The 19,909-nt window shown below is 47.4% G+C and overlaps 1 pseudogene; it reads left to right on the top strand.

Annotated features, from left to right (window-relative positions):
* Positions 1–10,049: 10,049 nt before the first annotated feature.
* On the top strand, positions 10,050–15,245 carry LOC136641401 (zinc finger protein 585A pseudogene; annotated as a pseudogene).
* Positions 15,246–19,909: the final 4,664 nt, after the last annotated feature.

Genomic DNA, 19,909 nt, shown 5'->3' with positions numbered 1-19,909 from the left:
CATAGACCAGTGGATGTGGAATTTTCAGCAGAATGCAATGGAAAAATCCTGAGCGAAATACCTCGTTTCCATCAAACGTTATGGTCAAAAAACCAGAACCAAAAAAATGTATGGAGACCTATGGAAAGAGAAACCAAGCCATATCATGTGTTTACTTGTGAGCAGATAAGCTTGCCTTAGTTCATCGGAAAGTGCAGGCTGAGAAGAATCCCATGGCACCACAATGGTCCCTATCCAATAAAAGAAGCCCCCCCCTAAGCATTTGTTTAGCTCGGTATCGAGAGAAAGAGTGTCGGAGATCGTTGAGCCAAGGTACACAAAGTCATGGACAACCTCCAGTTCATGCGAAGAGATTGTAATGCAGGGAGGTGGGTCCACATCCTGAACCATGACCTGTGTTTTCTTTAGGCTGATCGTCAGTCCAAAATCTTGGCAGGCCTTGCTAAAACGATCCATGAGCTGCTGGAGATCTTTGGCAGAGTGGGTAGTGACAGCTGCATCGTCGGCAAAGAGGAAGTCACACAGACATTTCAGCTGGAATTCGGACTTTGCTCTCAGTCTGGAGAGGTTGAAGAGCTTTCCGTCTGATCTGGTCCGGAGATAGATGCCTTCTGTTGCAGTTCCAAAGGCCTGCTTCAGCAGGACAGCGAAGAAAATCCCAAACAAGGTTGGAGCAAGAACACAGCCCTGCTTCACGCCACTTCGGATGTCAAAGGGGTCTGATGTGGAGCCATCGAAGACAACAGTGCCTTTCATGTCCTTGTGGAAGGATCTGATGATGCTGAGGAGACTGGGTGGACATCCGATCTTGGGGAGAATCTTGAAGAGGCCGTCCCTGCTGACCAGGTCGAAAGCCTTCGTGAGATCTGTGAAGGCTATAAAGAGTGGCTGTCGTTGTTCCCTGCATTTCTCCTGCAATTGTCTAAGGGAGAATACCATATCAGTGGTGGACCTGCTGGCCCGGAATCCGCACTGTGATTCTGGATAAACGCTCTCTGCAAGTACCTGGAGCCTCTTTAGTGCAACTCGGGCAAACAACTTTCCTACAATGCTAAGGAGAGAGATGCCACGGTAGTTGTTGCAGTCAACAACAACAACAACAGTATTTATATACCGCTTTTCAACAAAGTTCACAAAGCGGTTTACAGAGAAAATCAAATATCTAATGGCTCCCTGTCCCAAAAGGGCTCACAATCTAAAAAGATGCAAAGGAATACCAGCAGATAGCCACTAGAACAGACAGTGCTGGGGTGAGATGGGCCAGTTACTCTCCCCCTGCTAGCAGTCACCCCTGTCGCCTTTGTTCTTGTACAGCGTGATGATGTTTGCATCCCTCATGTCTTGAGGAACTTCACCTTCTCTTCAGCAGAGACAGCATGCATGCTCTCTTTCCATGTTTCCATGCATATTGTTCCATGCTTATTATTATTATTATTATTATTATTATTATTATTATTATTATTATTATTATTATTATTAACAACAGTATTTATAGTCTTTTAACAATGCATAGTAGTAGCGCAGCTAGTGAGGGTTGGGGGCAAGTTACCCAGTCAAATACCTCATTTCCTTCAAACATTATGATCAAAAAAACGGAAACCAAAAAATGCATGGAGCCCTATTGAAAGATAAACCGAGCCATATCGCGTGTTTACTTGCAAGTGGATAAGCTTGCCTTAGTTCATCGGGAAGTGCTTGCCTTAGTTCATCGGAAAGTGCAGGCTGAGAAGAATCGCATGACACCACAACGGTCCCTATCCAATAAAAGAAGCCCCCAAAAAACACCCAAAAAGGAAGTCCCTCCCTCCAAGCAGATGAATGTATTGAGCCCTTTTGAGGAAAGTGAAAGCAAGCAGCACAGTTGCGTTTACTCGCGAGTGAGCAAAGGTGCCTTGGCTCCTGCTCATGTCAGGCAAAGGGGAATGCAAGGCTAGCTGCATGGCCCTGATCTGATGAAAGAGGAGCTCAACAAATGCTCCAGAAGGCAGCACCCCCCCCCCCCCAAGAATAAAAGAGGCTTCACCTGGTAAGGGAAATTTTTATTTGTTTTTAGACTTGCAAAGCCAGGTGGGTCCTGATAGTGCAATGCTTGAAATAGAAGAACTTACAATGAACTGGGCACTGGGGAGGGCAGAAAATCTCATTGATATTTGTGTGTGTGTGTGTGTGTGTGGGGGGGGGTGTTCTTGCTGGCAGGCTGCAGAGAAAATTCACTTGGTGGAACAGGGCTGGCTTCCCCTTATTTAATTATTTGTTTTTCTTTAATTATTTATAATTATTTGTTTTATTTTGCTTGATGACATCACTTGTGGTACACTTTCAAGTTTGGGATTCCATAAGTGGAGCTGTCAGATGTCATTGCCTGGCTTAGGTGGTGTCTCCCTTATTACTAGTCTGGGATTAACTGATAGTCCTCATCAATTTCTTAATGCTCTGAAGGCTGGCAATTTATATGTGAATGTGCCATGTATGTATATAGAGAGAGATTTGCCCCCTCCATGCTGCTTGGGAACAGAGGCTAGAATCCGGCATGTCGACTGGGTCCAAGCCCCACCACCTGCTCTTCATCATACTACTGCAGTGGTTGTGAATTCCCAGGGTAGAGCAGGGTGCACAAAGACCAGCAGACACAGCAGAGTCCTTGAATTAGCTGTTGTATATTAGAGCAAGGGGGTTCACACAAAGAGTAGTCAAAATACAGTCCAGGTCATACACGTAGAGTACAGCAGTCCAGTTTTACCTTATCCAAATCAGTATCCACAAATCACAGTCAGTCAGTCCAAGGTCTTTCACAGCATATACACAGACAGTTATCAGTTCGTCAAAGTCTCCGGCAACAGTATCACAGTTCAACACCTACTGTCCTGGTGGAGCTGCAGACTGGGGTTTAAGTAGTCTGAGCACCCAATCAGATTCTGCTCTGTTAACTAGTGTGTGGCAGGCTCAGGTGCAGAGTAATTCTGCTGACGCAGTGTGACTCAGCTGCCTGCAACTTTCCATGAACCAACTAGTTAGGTTTGTCTCTGGCTCTGCCTGGGCAGAGAGCTAACATTAGGCACATGCTTGGGGCAGGCAGCAGAAAAAAGGAGCAGAGACTCCAGGGAGAGGAGAGGCTGAAGGTGCAGCCTCTGAAGTCGGGAGGGAGGCAGACAGGTGGGGGTGGGGGTGGGGGTGGCTGCTGGTGCTGGTGCTGCTTTGTGGTTGCTCTGCTCGCTTGCCCACTCTCCCTTGTGCCCTGGGGGCGCTGCTGGTGCCGCTGGGTTGCAGTAAAGCGTGTGCCTGCTTGCCCTGCCTCCCCCCCTCCCCAGGCGCTCTCTGGTCATGCTCTGCAGCCCGGTCGTGCCCTCCTGCCTCAGGCTCCGCGCATGTGTTGCTGGGGAGCCTAGCAAGGAAAGACTGGCCCAGTGTGCACTCGCACAAGGGTTTTATAGCAGAAAGGTGACACAAGGCCTGTATTACTTTACGACTATGGAAGGCCCTGCGCACATGCTGGGCTGGCTTTCGTTTGCTGCCGGTTGAGCTTGGCAGATGCAGAGGTCAGGGCAGTGAGGGAAAGCCATGCCAGGAGCTTGCGCGGGCCCTGGTGGGTATTTTGCAGGCCGAGTGCCCACTGGAGACAAAGGACCTCTGGGGGCCGGATAGGAACCTCCTGTGGGCCGGAAGTGGCCCTCCAGCCTGGGTTTGAGCAGCCCTGGGTTAGAGCATCAAGGATGCCCCTCCCCAATTTTTATATTGGGCTACTGTTGTGTTGCCGACACCCAATAGGAATCTTTAGCGTTGGTACAACACCCTGTTGCAAAGTGCTTGGTGTGTGTCATCCTGGTTGCAGCGAGGAATATCCCCCTGGAATTGCACCTCAAAAGCAAATGTTGGGGAGGGGGTTGTCTGAGGCCACCTCATGACCTCAGGGCTGCAGAGAAGTTTGAATGGGGGAATCCTGGATTCACAGCCCTGCCTCTGAGCCCCTGCCAGGGCTGGCCCATCCACGAGGCCATCACCTCAAGGGCAGACTGGAGGGGCTTCCCTCTGTCCACTCAGCCCCTCCACTGCTGTTCCTGCTTCCGGGGTTGGAAAAGGAAGTGGGTGTTGGAGTGGAAGAAGAGCGTGGAAGAGAGCAGCAGAGTGTCCAGTGGTCCAGCTAGCCCAGCCATTTTCAGCCTTTCCATGGCACTGACCAGGCACAGCACTGTCTAGACACACCATCAGTTTTTGAAGTTGACAGGGAAGGCTCAAGGCTCGTGGGGAGAAGGGATCCCATTCCCCAACAAGGCTGGGCCGGGTGAGCTGATTCCTAAACCACCCTATGACCTCCTGCTAGTCATTCTGATAGCACCTGAAGCCCCAACTGAAGAGGCTCCCTCTGCACCAGTGATTGTAACAACCAGTGAACCCAGGAAGAGGCCTTGCATGGTCAGATCACTGTTCCACACGGCATGCTGTCCCATGCACTGATCATACGAGTCTTCAGCGGAAAGCCTGGAGAATCAACACACTGGGTTCCCACCCCAGCTCATGTAGGGCCAGCCCAGCTGCCACGGAGCCTGGTTAGGTGGCTGCTTGGAGCAGCAGGGTGTGGGGAATGGCAATTGGCAAGAGGCCTGCACCCGGCCTCAGCTCACCACCTCCCCAGCCACTTCACGGTGTTCTTTGAGCTGCTTCCTGCTTGCTGAGAGAGAAGGAGATTGGCAAGCAGCAGCAACTCTGCTTTTTGTACACTGCCACAGTGAGGAGGCAACGAGGCTGGGGCAGAACAGAGGGGGTGCCACTTTTGCAATGCCCCCTGCCACCCCCTTGTCCTGGCCAGCTGCCTCTTCAAGACAGGCTGGGAGTGGAAGAACCTTCTGCCCCCAGCATGCCCCGCTTGGAAGTAGGAGACACCAGAGCAGCAGTGGGGAAGAGAGGGGCACTTGGGGACTGCACTGCTTCACCTTTGAATCAGGTTGGGCAGGAAAGGTGGCAGCAGTGGCAGGTGTGCCCCCCTTCATGTGTGTGCACACAACAGAGGAGAAGAGTATGTGGGCCACCACACCCTGGTCTGCTCTGAGCTCACAGGACCCTGACACATGTCCTAATCCTGAAAGAGCAGCACCAGGTGTCCCAGCAGTGACTCTCACCAGCAAATGCCACGCCACCATCAAGTGGACCTTTACCTGGCCACTGGCCACTCAAGTGCCACTGCGGGAATGCCTTCAGCAATGTTTGAAGGAGAAGGTGGACCTGGTGCTCACCTCCCGGATCCAATCAACACGTCACTGCAGTACCTGACAATCTGGTTGGCAGGATGGTACTCCTTTTGTTTCCGACATGGTAAGAGCGATCCCTGCAGAGTCAGTCAGGGCACACCTTTTGCTCCACAAACACCATCTCCACCTCTTACTTGGCCCTCAACCAGTCAGGGTCAATAAGTCCCTTATGAGAGCTGTTGGGTTCCTCAATTTAGGCCAGGTGTTTTCCTGAGGTGAACTACAATTCCCAGGAGGCCTTGTAAATCCCAAATGACAAACAGCTGGCTTCTGCTACTCTATTAAGAGGAGGGAGGCTTTGAGCTGATAAAAGGCACTGGCTTAGCTATGCCCTCTGATCCGTCTGGGTGTGGTTGGATCCTGCTCATTCTGGTGGTCTTAGTTTGGTGGGGTTTGGATGAGTGAAAGGAGGCAGCTAGCAAGGCAAGTAGCTGGAGAAGCTGCTTTTTCCCCACCTTGGCAAGGCCAGTGATAAAAGGTGATGGTTGTTTCCGAGTTCAAAGCTTAGATGGCCTTCCTGTGAGCTCCACCTGGGAGACACAGAAGTGAGAGGGGAAATATCTGCACTGCCTTTATGGTGTACATTGAAGTGAAGGGACTTCAAAGCAGTCTCTGGGGGGTACTTTGAGTGTGTGGACTGGACAGCAATTCCACATTGCTTGCTAGCCAGTGGGGTTGGGTTCTATGGGGCAGGATTCTAGGATATCTCTGACCTTTGGTTGCAGTCAAAGAAACCTTCTTCTTTCCTGAAGGACAGAACCCAGGAACTGGGCAATGGAAGGGAAACTCCCAAGAGGGCATAAAATAGTTGAACACTTAGTTTTATTTGGTTGCCATCTTACTGAAGGGTGGTATGAAAAAAAGGAAGGGTGTGGTGGACATCACTTGGCCTAACAAAAAAGAAAGAGAAAACTTTTGCCTGTGTCTTAAGGGCTGTAAGAAAATTTAGCACTCGTAGGAAATGAGAAGGAGCCCCATCATGGGCTAAAACTTCTGCATGTCAGTGCTGGAGGGCAATTGGGCAAGAGGGAGCTGCCCCCATCGGTGGCTTTTAATGCCTTTGAGGCCTCGGGTGGCCACTGTGCAAAGCAGGGTGGATGGAGACTGGGTGGAGCACAGCTCTGACCCAGCAGGGCTCTTCTCATGAGATTGAACTCCCACATGCAGACTTGTTGATGTTCAGCAGGACTGTGGCATTGTGTCCCTTCAGGCCATGCCTTGGAACTATGAGGGGCTTGTAAGGAAGTGGCAGACTGTCTTGAGATGTGTTGCAAGTGATGCCCTTCTGGGGGGAGCCTTAGAAGAGTCATCCTGGAGCAGGCCAAGGGCTCATCTGGTCCAGCTTCCTCTATCTCACATTGCCCACCAAGTGGCTTGGAGGATGGGGGCACTCAAGATACTTGCATCCTGTTGGCACTTCCTTGCATGTGGTATGTCTTAGGTTTTTTAGTTGGCAACCTTCAATCTCGGAAGACTATGGTATCGCGCTCTGAAAGGTGGTTCTGGCACAGTGTCTAGTGTGGCTAAAAAGGCCGATTTGGGAGTGACAATCCCTTCCACACTGGGAGCAAGTGTAGTGTGTCCCTGGTCTGACTCCCTGACTATGGGCCTTCCTTCGTTGCCTCTTTGCCTCAGTCTGTTGGCCAAGTGTCTCTTCAAACTGGGAAAGGCCATGCTGCACAGCCTGTCTCCAAGCGGGCCGCTCAGAGGCCAGGGTTTCCCACCTGTTGAGGTCCACTCCTAAGGCCTTCAGATCCCTCTTGCAGATGTCCTTGTATCGCAGCTGTGGTCTACCTGTAGGGCGCTTTCCTTGCATGAGTTCTCCATAGAGGAGATCCTTTGGGATCCGGCCATCATCCATTTTCACAACATGACCGAGCCAACGCAGGTGTCTGTTTCAGCAGTGCATACATGCTAGGGATTCCAGCACGTTCCAGGACTGTGTTGTTTGGAACTTTGTCCTGCCAGGTGATGCCGAGGATGCATCTGAGGCAGCGCATGTGGAATGCGTTCGGTTTCCTCTCCTGCTGTGAGAGGAGAGTCCATGACTCACTGCAGTACAGAAGGTAGTCTTAGGTAGTCTTCTTCTAAAACCTGAAGTCATGGCTTGTAATCAGTGATGAACTTTTCCTGAAATCTGTCCAATAGCCTTCTAAGGGCCTTTAGGCAAGGTGCCATAACTGCATCCTGTGGCAGGGAGTTCCATAGATGAATTACATGCTGAGGAACATGTGGAAGGCTGTTGAAACCACCTTCCCTTTGTTGCGAGGTCCGCAGCAAAGTTCAAAAACAAACTTCAAAAGTAAAGTTGAAAACAAACTCGGTAGGCAAGAATGGTGATCATCTGCATGCTATTATTTCATTGCCAGCAACGGGCCTCTCAAGGACTCTTTGTCCAAAGTGATGAGAGCACTGGGAGCTAGGTGGGAACTCTCTGTGTCTCCAGAGAAAAGGCAATATTCCAATGTGAACCCTTGGCTTATATAGGATTCTGGCTCCTTTGTTTGCAAAATCTCACTGTCATTGGCTAGGGGGTTCATGACATCAGAAATGGAGCCTCTCTTGGGATTGGTTACAGTTTGCAAGCATCTGATTGGTTAGTCTCAGGTTACAACATGGTTTCCAACAACCACTAGATGGCATTGTTTACCCATTTATTACAGGTCTAATTTGAATTCTCTTTATCAAACAATGTAGATTCTCTATAAACTAAACCTTTGGTTTTCTATCATTCTCAGTATGTATATTAACTCAATTCAATACAAAACAAACTGAATTCTTCCTGCAAACAAGGATTTTCAAGAGACTTTCTCTTTGTTAAATCCTGCTTTCTGTTAACTTAGAGTTCAGACAGACTTTCTTTGGAATGTCTTTGTTAATTAGGGCTTCTAATGATATTTTCCAGATCCTCTTGCTTATCTGTTCTTGTCCAGCTGATTTGTAGGTGTTTTGTATCTACCAAGCACTATATCTGTCTGTCAAACAAGATAGACTGTCCTTTACATTAAACTTCTTCTGAACCCAACTATCTGCTCCTTGGCGCCAGGGGAAAGTCATAAATTGTCTGATCACTCCCTAATTCTCTGTATGGTGTTCCTTATCTGGTTGACAGGCATGATATAGTCTTGGTATGCCTTTGCTTTATGCTAAAGGTCTTATCTGTAAACTGTAACTTCTCTAGAGTCTTCCTAATGAATTTACTTCAGGCATCTGCTTGTTCAAGGTCCATATCTGCCTGCTTGACAGATTACTTCTGTCAAGGTTGTATCTGAATTATAACTTTCAACTTGTGCCTTCAAGCTCTCCTCAATAGTTTTCCTCTCTCTGTGCATTTTGATCTAACTATTTTTAACAGAACTATTTTAACAGCTAAGATTCACTCTTTCATTTATATTGTTAATTCTACTCTACAACTATTAACCTACATGCTAGCTTTTCTTTGGCATTTCTATTAACCTTTGGTGTGTGGCTTTAGCAGCTTCCAGATATCTCCTTCTGTTAATTTACAACTCTAGGTACTTCTCATTAGACTTTTCACAGTAGCCTGTCAGTAGCAGAACCTGTAACATTTTCCTAAATGCAGTCACACACCATGGTGTTGCTTTGGTAAGATGCATATACAAGATTCCTTTTGATTTAAAGAGAAGCCTAAATAAAGATTGCTTAGAATTCAAAAGCCCTTTCTCTTTGGTATTTATAACACTGTCTTTCTGAATATAGAAATGGCAAAACTGTTTTCCCCCCCTTTTTTCTGCAAGGAAGCTTAAAGCTCCTAGCTTCTTTGTTTTAGTCTGACATGCAGGCTGGGGCCATGGCTGGATGCACTCTAGCAACAAGCAAAAGGGAGTGAGTTACACCCTAGCTTCCTTATCAGCAGACTGTGGCTTCAAAGGAAGTCTCTCCGCAAGCTTGTTAGAGACATTCCTTTGCTGATTTATTGCCTGCCGTTTGCAGTTGCAGACTTTTCCAGGCAAAGAGAGCAAAATGGATTTAAACTCAAACATACATTTTCCCTATATCTGCTAAGCAAATGTGCTTGTGAACATGCTAAACATAACATATAAATTTAACTAATTCACTCATAACATAACATTTGCTTTCATTGACATTTGGTCAACATAATTCTAAACAGTTCCCCATATGCATCTGACACTGTTCTTCTGAAAAGCTTGAAGGAATTTGGTTTTCTTTAAAAAGGAAAAAGTGTTTTTTCTATTCAAAGGCTTGAGATAACTTAGAGTGCTTTGTAGCAACCTTGTGTTCTTCATAATTTTAAGCAAAAGGGAGCATTTGAAAACAAACCTACTCTGTTCAGCCTAGCTTCATCCATCACTCGGACAATTAGCCTGATAGCTTGGTAAATTCCAGACTCTTTTGCTGATGTTTTTATTGCTTAGCAATAAAACATCCCCTGATTTATGGCTCTTGCCTTCAGCCTGCTGTTTTAAACTTCTTCAGAGGGGGGTGAAATGGAGTTCATATGTTTAAGCATTGCTAGACATAATTTTCTATTTTTTAATCCATATAAGCATAACATTTTGTTCTAAACTGATTCATTCATTGAACACTTGGTCTGTCAGCATAAGTTTGTGCTTGGCTTTTACCAGCTTGCATCACCTTGGCTTTGGTGTGGATGCAGGTGATCCTGTAAGAGGATCCTGTAGGAGAGGCTGCTGACCCCCTTCACTTCCCACTGGCCACTTCCTGCTGCTTTTTCCCTAACAGGACTCAACGTGGCAACCTTGACCACCCTTTGTTTCTTTCTAGGGCTTTCTGCACCTTGGTGTTACTTTTGTGAGGTGTTCCATGGAGAAGAAAAACCCCACAGTCCTCCCACTGAAGAAGAGACCAGTACGAACTGGAGATGCATCTCATGCCCCGCAGCCCAGGGGTATCAGCGAATCCCCTCCACAGTCTGTAGAAGTGAGAGAGGACCCTGTTGCAGGATGGGCAGAGAGATGGCAGGAGTTCCTGGAGAGAGTGAGGTCCCAGGAGGTGCTGGAAGAGGCTGCAATCAGCTGTGAGGCTAAAGTCTTGTTGGCCTCCTACGAGGAACAGACAAAAACCTGCAGGGGTCCCAAGGAAGAGTGGGCCAAGAAGCACACAACACAGCTGACCCTTGCTGTCCTCCCACTGGAGTTGCGGACTTGGCTTGGGGAATGTGGCCCGCAGACCTTGTCCAAGGCAGAGGCGCTGGTCGAAGCTCTCTTGTGGAGGCAGCAGGAGTCCTTGAGACGTGGAACGCAGGTGAGCTGTTTCCCTTGCTCATTGAACTGAGCCGCAGTGGTTATTTGGGATGTGCTGGTGTTGCTCATAGTCGGTGTTGGATGCTGACTATGAAAAGAAAAGGATTGGATGAAAATACTTGTGCAGGACCAGCCTTAGGAGCTGTGGGGCCCAATTAGAAATGATTTTTCACAGCCCAGGTCTGTAGAATCTTTGAGAAATAAATAAAATTTTGTATAGACTTTTGTTTTTCAGGATTCCGAAAATTGTTGCTAACCCTCTATAAAACCTGCAATGTGTGGTGTTATGTGTCCATTGCATTGTATAGTTGGGTGTATTGACAAGATTAGAGTAGGTTACTCTGGCGGGGCCCCTTGAGAGACCCTGAGGTGTGGGGTCCAATTGGGGGCAAGTGGTCTAATTGGCTTAAATTGGGGCAATGGTCATAACACAACAAATCTACTGTTCCAGCTGGATTCAGATGCCACCATTGAGCAGCCATGTTCTATTTGTTGCATTGTCCTTGTGACACTTGAGCATCATAGATTCAATGCTGGACAGGTTACAAGTCATGGTAGGTATGTGCAAGCTCCTGGCTTTAGAGGTAGGCTACCTCAGAGGTGGTGCCACTGGGAGATACAGGAAGGTGACCTAGATGGGCCTTGGCCTGATCCAGCTGGGCTCTCATGTTCTTATGGACTGTCAGCTACTGGGCCCCTTCAGGAGTAGGGCCAAATTGGTCAAATTGCCCCAAGGCCTGCCCCGCACCAGTGGCAGCCATAGGGTTGACATCACCTGGTCTGGTTACTCATGGTGTCACCATTCATTCATTCATTCATACTATAGAACAATACTGGTTACCCAAAAAAATCAGTGGCCAACTTGATGAGTCACACAACTGAATAGGTTTTGATAGAACACAGATACCTCAGTGCAGTTCCTGTCATTGCATTCTGCTGTAATTACACATCAAATGGTATATAACATGATTGTATTCCTAAAAACCACGATTTTGGTCACTAAAGGTGATATCCGCCCCCCCCCACGGGTGTCACTTTATCAACACCTCATTGGTTCCATGCTGTGTTATAATAACATCTCATTGGCTCTTTGAGTAATGAGTCTCATTGACCTATTTTGAGCTAAGGAAACTTCCTTTTGGTTCCATAGGACAGTATTTTTCTTCCCTGGTGTTTTGGTCCTACCTTTTGAGAGAATGGAGATATTTCACTTGCATTGGCTTCATTGCATTTTGTTGTAAATTAAAGATTGAATGATACATACATGATGGTATTACTCCTCCTAACCGTGATTTTAGTGACCTTGGCCACTAGTGCTGTCACCCCCCCCTGCAGCATGGCACCCAGGACCTGCAGCACGCCCCGGACCCCCATTTGTATGCCATTGAGTAGAATTGTCCTATTTCATGTAGCCCTCCCCCTGCAAGCCCTTCAGACATCCTGCTCTATCCTGAAACAGCCCCTCTCTGCTCCTGCAGGTGGCAGCTGAGAGTTCCTCCTCTGCAGTCCAGAATCCATCTGACCCCAGGCAAGAAGAAAGGGAGCAGAGCCTCTTGGGTAAGGACGGAGGTGCCTTTTTTTGCCCAAACTTGGAACACCCCTTCTGGGTCAACCTCGGCTCTGTCTCTGCGTCTCCCTTCAGGGAGTTCAGCACCTCTTCAGCATCTCCAGAACAGGTTCCTTGATCCTTTTCTCTGCCAGGCATCCCTTCTCTGAGTACTGCTGCCACCAGGGACAGCTGCTGGGTGCATCAGAGGGCAGTGTGACCCACAGTGTGGAAGGGATGTTTCCACTCGCAGCTGCCTCCTGATCTCACTGCCATTCTGCATCCTCCATGCCTCTTTTTTGTCATGAAAGACAGCAGTGATGGGGGTGGGGAGGAGGGCAGATCAGGCCTGGGAAGGGGGTGCGTTCAGCAACAGCGACACACTCCGAATCCTGACCCTCTTCCTGAGCCTGATCTGCATTCCTGGGTCAACGTGGACTTGAACCTGCACTCTAATTGGTGCATGTTCATTTAGACCCATGGCAGCTGCTGGGGGTGTATGTGGGGCAAGGGAACAAATGTTTCCTTTCCCTGAGGATGCCTTGAGTGGCCAAAAATGCTCTGCAGCATACAGCAGAAGCTGGGCCAATGTTACTGCATTGCCACATGGGGATTTAGTTAGGATTGGGCTGCCTGAGCTGAGGCAGGATATAGGTTGGGACAAAGGGAATGAAACCCACATGTGTAAGTCTGGAGGGGCTTTGTTTTCCCCTGGGCTCTTACCAAGTGTCTCTCCTCCTTCCTGCAGGGCATACAAAGGACTGTGAGACTGAGAGGGACCCACCTGGAATGTTGTTGGAAAGAGAGGAAGAGACTCTTCAGGGTCGAGAAAGCCCAAGGGGGCAAGAGGGAAACCCCACAGAGGAAAAGATGGAGAAATTGATTCCTTGTCTGGGAGGGGCCCTCCAGGAACAAGAGAAACAGACAGAAGAGAGGGGGAATGAACGTCCTGGCAGCATCCCCACAGAGGGAAAGCTCAACAAAGCCTTGTTGCTTGAGGAGAGCTCCAGTCAGCCCAGCACTTCCGGAGGTGGAACACCTGGCACAGGGAAAAAATCATACATATGTTTGGAGTGTGGAAAGATCTTTGCTCGGAGTCAAAACCTCAGAGTGCATCAAAGAACACACACAGGAGAGAAGGCATACAAATGCCCCCACTGTAGCAGCAGTTTTGCTAACAAATCAACTCTTACAGCACATCTAAGAATCCACACAGGAGAAAAACCTTATGGGTGCCCTCACTGTGGCAAGAGCTTTAACCAGAAATCAAACCTTACTGCACATCAAAGAATCCACAAAGTAGACAAATCTTATAAATGTTCTGTGTGTGGTAAGACCTTCAGGAAAAAAGACAGCCTTAGAGTACATCAAACCATTCACACAGGAGAGACGCCTTATAAATGTTCTGTGTGTGGAAAGAGCTTCAGATACCAAGTCAGTCTTAAAGCACATCAAAACAGTCACACGGGAGAGACACCTTATAAATGTTCTGTGTGTGGGAAGAGCTACAGGTACAAAGTCGGCCTTAGGAGACATCAAAACAGTCACACAGGTGAGAAACCTTATGAATGTTCCGAGTGTGGCAAGAGATTCAGCCACAAAGACGGCCTAAAAGTACATCAAAAAATTCACACAGGAGAAAAACCTTATGGGTGCTCTCACTGCGGCAAGAGCTTTAACCAGAAATCAAACCTTACTGCACATCAAAGAATCCACAAAGGAGACGAATCTTATGCATGTTCTGCGTGTGGTAAGACCTTCAGGAATAAATACAACCTTAGAGTACATCAAATCATTCACACAGGAGAGACGCCTTATAAATGTTCTGTGTGTGGGAAGAGCTTCAGATACAACGTCAGCCTTAGAAGACATCAAAACAGTCACACAGGAGGGAAACCCTATAAATGCTCTCACTGTGGCAAGAGCTTTAACCGGAAAGGAAACCTCACTGTACATCAAAGAATCCACACAGGAGAAAAACCTTATGGGTGCTCTCACTGCAGCAAGAGCTTTAACCAGAAATCAAACCTTACTGCACATCAAAGAATCCACAAAGGAGACAAATCTTATACATGTTCTGTGTGTGGTAAGACCTTCAGGAATAAAGACAACCTTAGAGCACATCAAACCATTCACACAGGAGAGACGCCTTATAAATGTTCTGTGTGTGGGAAGAGCTACAGGTACAAAGTCAGCCTTAGAAGACATCAAAACAGTCACACTGGAGAGAAACCCTATAAATGCTCTCGCTGTGGAAAGAGCTTTAACCAGAAATCAAACCTTACTGCACATGAAAGAATCCACAATGGAGACAAATCTTATAAATGTTCTGTGTGTGGAAAGAGCTTCAGATACAAAGTCAGCCTTAGAGCACATCAAACCATTCACACAGGAGAGACACCTTATAAATGTTCTGTGTGTGGGAAGAGCTACAGGTACAAAATTGGCCTTAGGAGACATCAAAACAGTCACACAGGTGAGAAACCTTATGAATGTTCCAACTGTGGCAAGAGATTCAGTCACAAAGACGGCCTAAAAGTACATCAAAAAATTCACACAGGAGAAAAACCTTATGGATGCCCTCATTGCGGCAAGAGCTTTAACAAGAAATCAAATCTTACTGCACATCAAAGAATCCACAAAGGAGACAAATCTTATAAATGTTCTGTGTGTGGAAAGAGCTTCAGATACAAAGTCAGCCTTAGAGCACATCAAAGCATTCACACAGGAGAGGCGCCTTATAAATGTTCTGTGTGTGGGAAGAGCTTCAGATACAAAGTCAGCCTTAGAAGACATCAAAACAGTCACACGGGAGAGAAACCCTATAAATGCTCTCACTGTGACAAGAGCTTTAACCGGAAAGGAAACCTCACTGTACATCAAAGAATCCACAAAGGAGTCAAACCTTATAAATGTTCTGTGTGTGGAAAGACCTTCAGGCACAAACAGTCCCTTAAAAGACATCAAGAGACTCACGCAGGAGAGAAACCTTATAAATGTTCAGTGTGTGGAAATAGCTACAGGTACAAAAAAAACCTTAAGTATCATCAAAATCTTCACAAAAGTGGGAAACTATATAAATGCTCCAAGTGTGAAAAGACCTTCAGCCGCAGTGAAAACCTTAAACGACATCAAAGAGCTCACAAGGAGCAGGGGGAGCCTGTCGCGAGCTGTAGCAAGAGCTTGGGGGAGGAATCAAGCCTTGAATAATGCAGGAAAAGATGCCACATGACTGGCCGGGGCATGGGTACAGTTTCAAGCAGAGCACAGCAATTCCTTCCTCTGTTTTAAAGAACCCTGTCTGAAAATCCAGTGGTGAAAATCCACTGGGTCTGAATCTCCCAGTTCCCTGATCAGTTTAGGGTCCTGCATTCTGAACCTAGCATAGTAGCTGCACAGGCTAAACGACTGTGCTGTATGGAACTTGCAACCTAAAGATTTCTGGTGCCTGGCTAGTTTTTTAGTGAAATGTTTTAGTTGATAGTTTCACTGGTTTGTGTATTTTAACTGTATTTTTATTCTTTTTAGAAAATCAGAGGAGTTTTAGCTTTTTCCACTGTTCAACTACAGCCATTGAGGTTTCCTTACAGTAGTGAAGCTGTTCAAAGATGGGAGTTCTGCTTTTCTGCTTAATTGGCTGAATTAGATTTAAGGAAATCTGACCGAGGACTGTGGGTGAAGATTCAATTCAGCTTTTTGATGACATGGAAAAAACAGTTTTGCAGTCAGTGGAAGTGTAAACTCTTTTACTGGCTTATTGTCTTATTTCTAAACTAGGTTTTCAGGCAGGGTTGGACTCTTTTAAAATCAGTAACTGGGATATAACCATTTTACCTTAGAAATAAATGGGAGCAACTGGTTTTGAGGTACCCATTTTATCTGGTACTTGCTTGTCTTGATATTGGAAAGTCTCTGCTTGCTAATAATAAACTTGTGTATTTTTTCTCTATGTATCTTCTTTATTCCGTTGCCAAAGGAATCAGTGCTGCTGAAACTTCACGTAATCTGTAGTTTGTCCCTAGAGCAAGCAGAAGTTCATTCATCCATCAGTAGTTTGCACAAAATGGAGAAGGATTTGTTTGAAAAGGATGTTCATTCTCGGATGGTAAACATTTCTGCACTTAAAAGCACCTGGTCTTGAACTCTGATGGTTCGGATGTTGCCTGTTCAGAGCAGACCTTGGAAGAGTTCCAGTTGTGCAGCATCTTGTAAATGTGGGGAGCAGTAGCATAGCTGGGGGCGGCAGGATAAATATTCCAGATGCCGCAGCACGCCATGTACGTGGCCTCTCCCACTTGCTGTTGGAGTCATTGAGAACATAAGAAGAGCCCTGATGCATCAGGCCAGAGGCCCATCTAGTCCAGCTTCCTGTATCTCACAGCAGCCCACCAGATGCCCCAGAGAGCACACCAGATAACAAGAGACCTCATCCTGGTGCCCTCCCCTGCATCTGGCATTCTGACGTAGCCCATTTCTAAAATCAGGAGGTTGCACATACACATCCTGGCTTGTAACCTGTGATGGATTTTTCCTCCAGAAATTTGTCTGATCCCTTGAGACACATCTCAGGACGGTCTCCCACTTCCTTACAAGCCCCTTATAGCTCAAAGTACAAAAAGACACAATGCCACAATCTTGCTGAAGAACAACATGTCTGCATAGGGGAACCCATATCCATGTGAGAATTGCCCTGCTGGATCAGAGCTGTGCTCCATCCAACCTGCTTTGCACAGTGACCACCCAATGACTCAAAGGAATCAACAGCAGAACATGGGTGGAGCTCTGTAACAATTGGCATTCTGAGGTACACTGCTTGTGGAGCTGGAGGTTCCATTTTAACACAAGAAGAGCCCCCTCCTCTTTCTCTACAAGTGCTAAATCCTATTAGAACCTTTAAGAGACAGACTTTATCAAAAGTTGATTGATTTTGGTAGTCCAAGTATATAACTCCCACACCCTGCCTTGTTCTCATAACAGGGATCTAACACCTTGCAATAAGATGGCCCTTAGAGAATTGAAACGTTCAACTGTTTCATGGGCTGAAGAGTCCACACTGGGACTTCAGCTTTCAGAAAGAAGAAGGTTTCTTTGACTGCAGTCAAAGGTAAGAAATCTATTCTAGAACCCGGCCCCATACAACACCGCCCCCCCCAAACAGGTTAGCAAGCACAGTGGAATTGCTGTCCAGTTCAAACTCTTGAGTAACCCCACATAGGCTGCTTTGAAGTCATTTCACTACAGTGCAAAGAATAAAGACAGTGCAGATTCCCCACCCCCTCCGTTCTGTAGCTCTCAGGTGGAGCCCACAGCAAGGCCATTATACAATTTGAACATAGCCAGGTGGGAAGGAGGAACAAATTGTGTTGGTTCTCCAGGTTTACTGCTGAAGGCTGGTAGGATCAGTGCATAGGGCTGCATGCTGGGTGGATCAGTGATCTGACAGTGTTGAGGCAGCCTCACTGGTTGTTATACACACTGGTGCACAGGGAAGGTCTTGAGTTGGGGCTTCAGGTGTTACCAAAATGACAAGTAGGAAGTGAAACAGCAGCAGAGAGTCAAGGTCAGTGGTGACATACACAGTGGTCTTGGAATCAGGTCACTCAGCTCCAACCTTGTTGGGGAATGTGAGCCCCCTCCAGCAGAATGGTGTGCCTTGACAATGTTAGTGCCTTGTCAGTGTACTTTGAAAAAATGTGAAAATTGCTGGGCTGCAGCACTGGGAACCTGCTGCTCTCTTCCAACCCAGGAAGCAGGGCAGGAGTGGACAGAGTGCAGCCCCTCCAACACATCTCTCCCTCTGCAGTGTCTGTTGGGCTCCGATTCTGGCTCTCCACAGTGCCTCTTATGGATTCCCTGGCATGGAATCAGGCCTGGTTTCGCCACTCTCTGAGCATTGTGACTTGGCTACATCTGGACAAAGTTCAGGATCTTGAATATCTCTTCTGTGTTTGGACAAAGAGCTGCATTTCCTGACACTTTGCACACTCCAAACATCAACAGATTTACTGGTGCCTCTTTAAGACTTCTCTCTAGTGTGAGTTCTCTGATGGGAAAGAAGGTTTGTGTTCTTACTATAGCTCTTCCCACCAGGTCCATAGCCAAGATTCTAGAGGTGGAGGGGGGGAAAAAATTATTTTTTTCGGGGAGGAGGGGAATGATGTTGGGTATCTATACTGGTGTGCAAAATGAAGGGATAAGTATGGAGACACATTAAAGACCTGTAACTCCCCCAAATTTCATGATGAAAAAATATTTTGGGGGCGTTATTGAAACACACAATCATTAGCTGTAAAGCAGTGTAACAATAATTTGCATAGAATAAATGCATCTCTGTATGCCATGTAAAATGTATTTCTCTACACAGCAATAACATGCAACATAAACTTTCATTTTACACACCAGCGCAATACACAGGCTTTCATCCCTGCAAAAGTAAAACATGTCACTGTGATGCAGGTAGTATTTGCTCATATTGAAAGCCTTTCATTAGCTGATGACACATTGCTGATGCATTGATATATACTAAAATAAAATTTATTTACTTGACATAAAAGCTAGAGAAATGATATGCAAGTCAAATACAGTAATGCCTTTGGAACATTAGTTTCTTACAATATTCATTACTTTGAAAAAGCAAAGTACAGAAGATTTGAATTACTGAATCTACCTAGTAGAGCTGAATTCTCCCAGCTTTCTGAGAGTTGAATCTCCTTAGAATCAGGGGTGGATCCAGTGTATAGGGGGGAGATCATGAGCACTACCTTCAGAGCCCAGGTCAACCAGGTGGGTAGATCTGGGCTCCTGCCTGGACTTGGAGTCCAGGTCTACCAGCTGTGTAGACTTGGGGTCCTGCTTGTGCTTATCACCTCTGTGGACATTTGCTGAGTGGGTAGACCTGGGCTCCCACCTGGATTTGGAGCCCAGGTCTACCTGCTGGGTATACTTGGGTTCCCAATTGAGCTTATAGCCTACATAAGAACATACAAAGAGTCCCACTGGATCAGGCCAAAGGCCCATGCTCCCCCCTGGTTTTGGGAACTGCATAGAAGCCTGGCTGCAGGGCGATTCTTGGCCATGCTCCCCTGAATGATTGTGGAAGAGGCAAACCCCTCTAGAGAGGCATCTAAGACCCAAGTCCAGCCACTGCCTCTACAGCTGGGAAGAATTAATGGCCATGATTCAGGCCAGTGTCTCCTCCAGCTCGGCCACAGCCGTTGGTTTTGGGAACAGCATAGGAGCCTGGCTGCTGACAGCTCAAGCCCATTCCCGCCAAAACTGCGCCACGGCAGGGGGCTGTGTTTTTCCCACCAAAACTGCGCCACGGCAGGGGGCTGTGTTTTTCCCACCAAAACTGCGCCACGGCAGGGGGCTGTGTTTTTCCCGCCAAAACTGCGCCACGGCAGGGGGCTGTGTTTTTCCCGCCAAAACTGTGCCACGGCAGGGGGCTGTGTTTTTCCCGCCAAAACTGCGCCACGGCAGGGGGCTGTGTTTTTCCCGCCAAAACTGCGCCACGGCAGGGGGCTGTGTTTTTCCCGCCAAAACTGCGCCACGGCAGGGGGCTGTGTTTTTCCCACCAAAACTGCGCCACGGCAGGGGGCTGCTGCCCAGAAGCTGTGTGGAGAAGGCAGATCCACTCTCCTGATCCCTGCTCAACAGCGGTGCTACCAAGACAAGCCTGTTCCCTGCGAAGCACCACACGGCAGGGGAGGAGCTGCCAGACCCTGTGAGGGCCATCAGTGGCTGCACAGCCCTTCAGAAGCCAGCTGAGACGTGTGTGGATTCAGTCAGGGGGTGATCGTGGAAGAGGAAGCTCCTCTAGAGAGGCGTCTGAGACCTGAATCCAGTCTCTGCCTCTACAGCTGGGAGGAATTGAT

The sequence above is a fragment of the Tiliqua scincoides genome, chromosome 2 (genome assembly GCF_035046505.1).
Source record: "Tiliqua scincoides isolate rTilSci1 chromosome 2, rTilSci1.hap2, whole genome shotgun sequence".
Lineage (NCBI taxonomy): Eukaryota > Metazoa > Chordata > Lepidosauria > Squamata > Scincidae > Tiliqua > Tiliqua scincoides.
The sequence above is the reverse complement of the archived record's forward strand: the minus strand, read 5'-3'. Positions and strand labels throughout refer to the sequence as shown.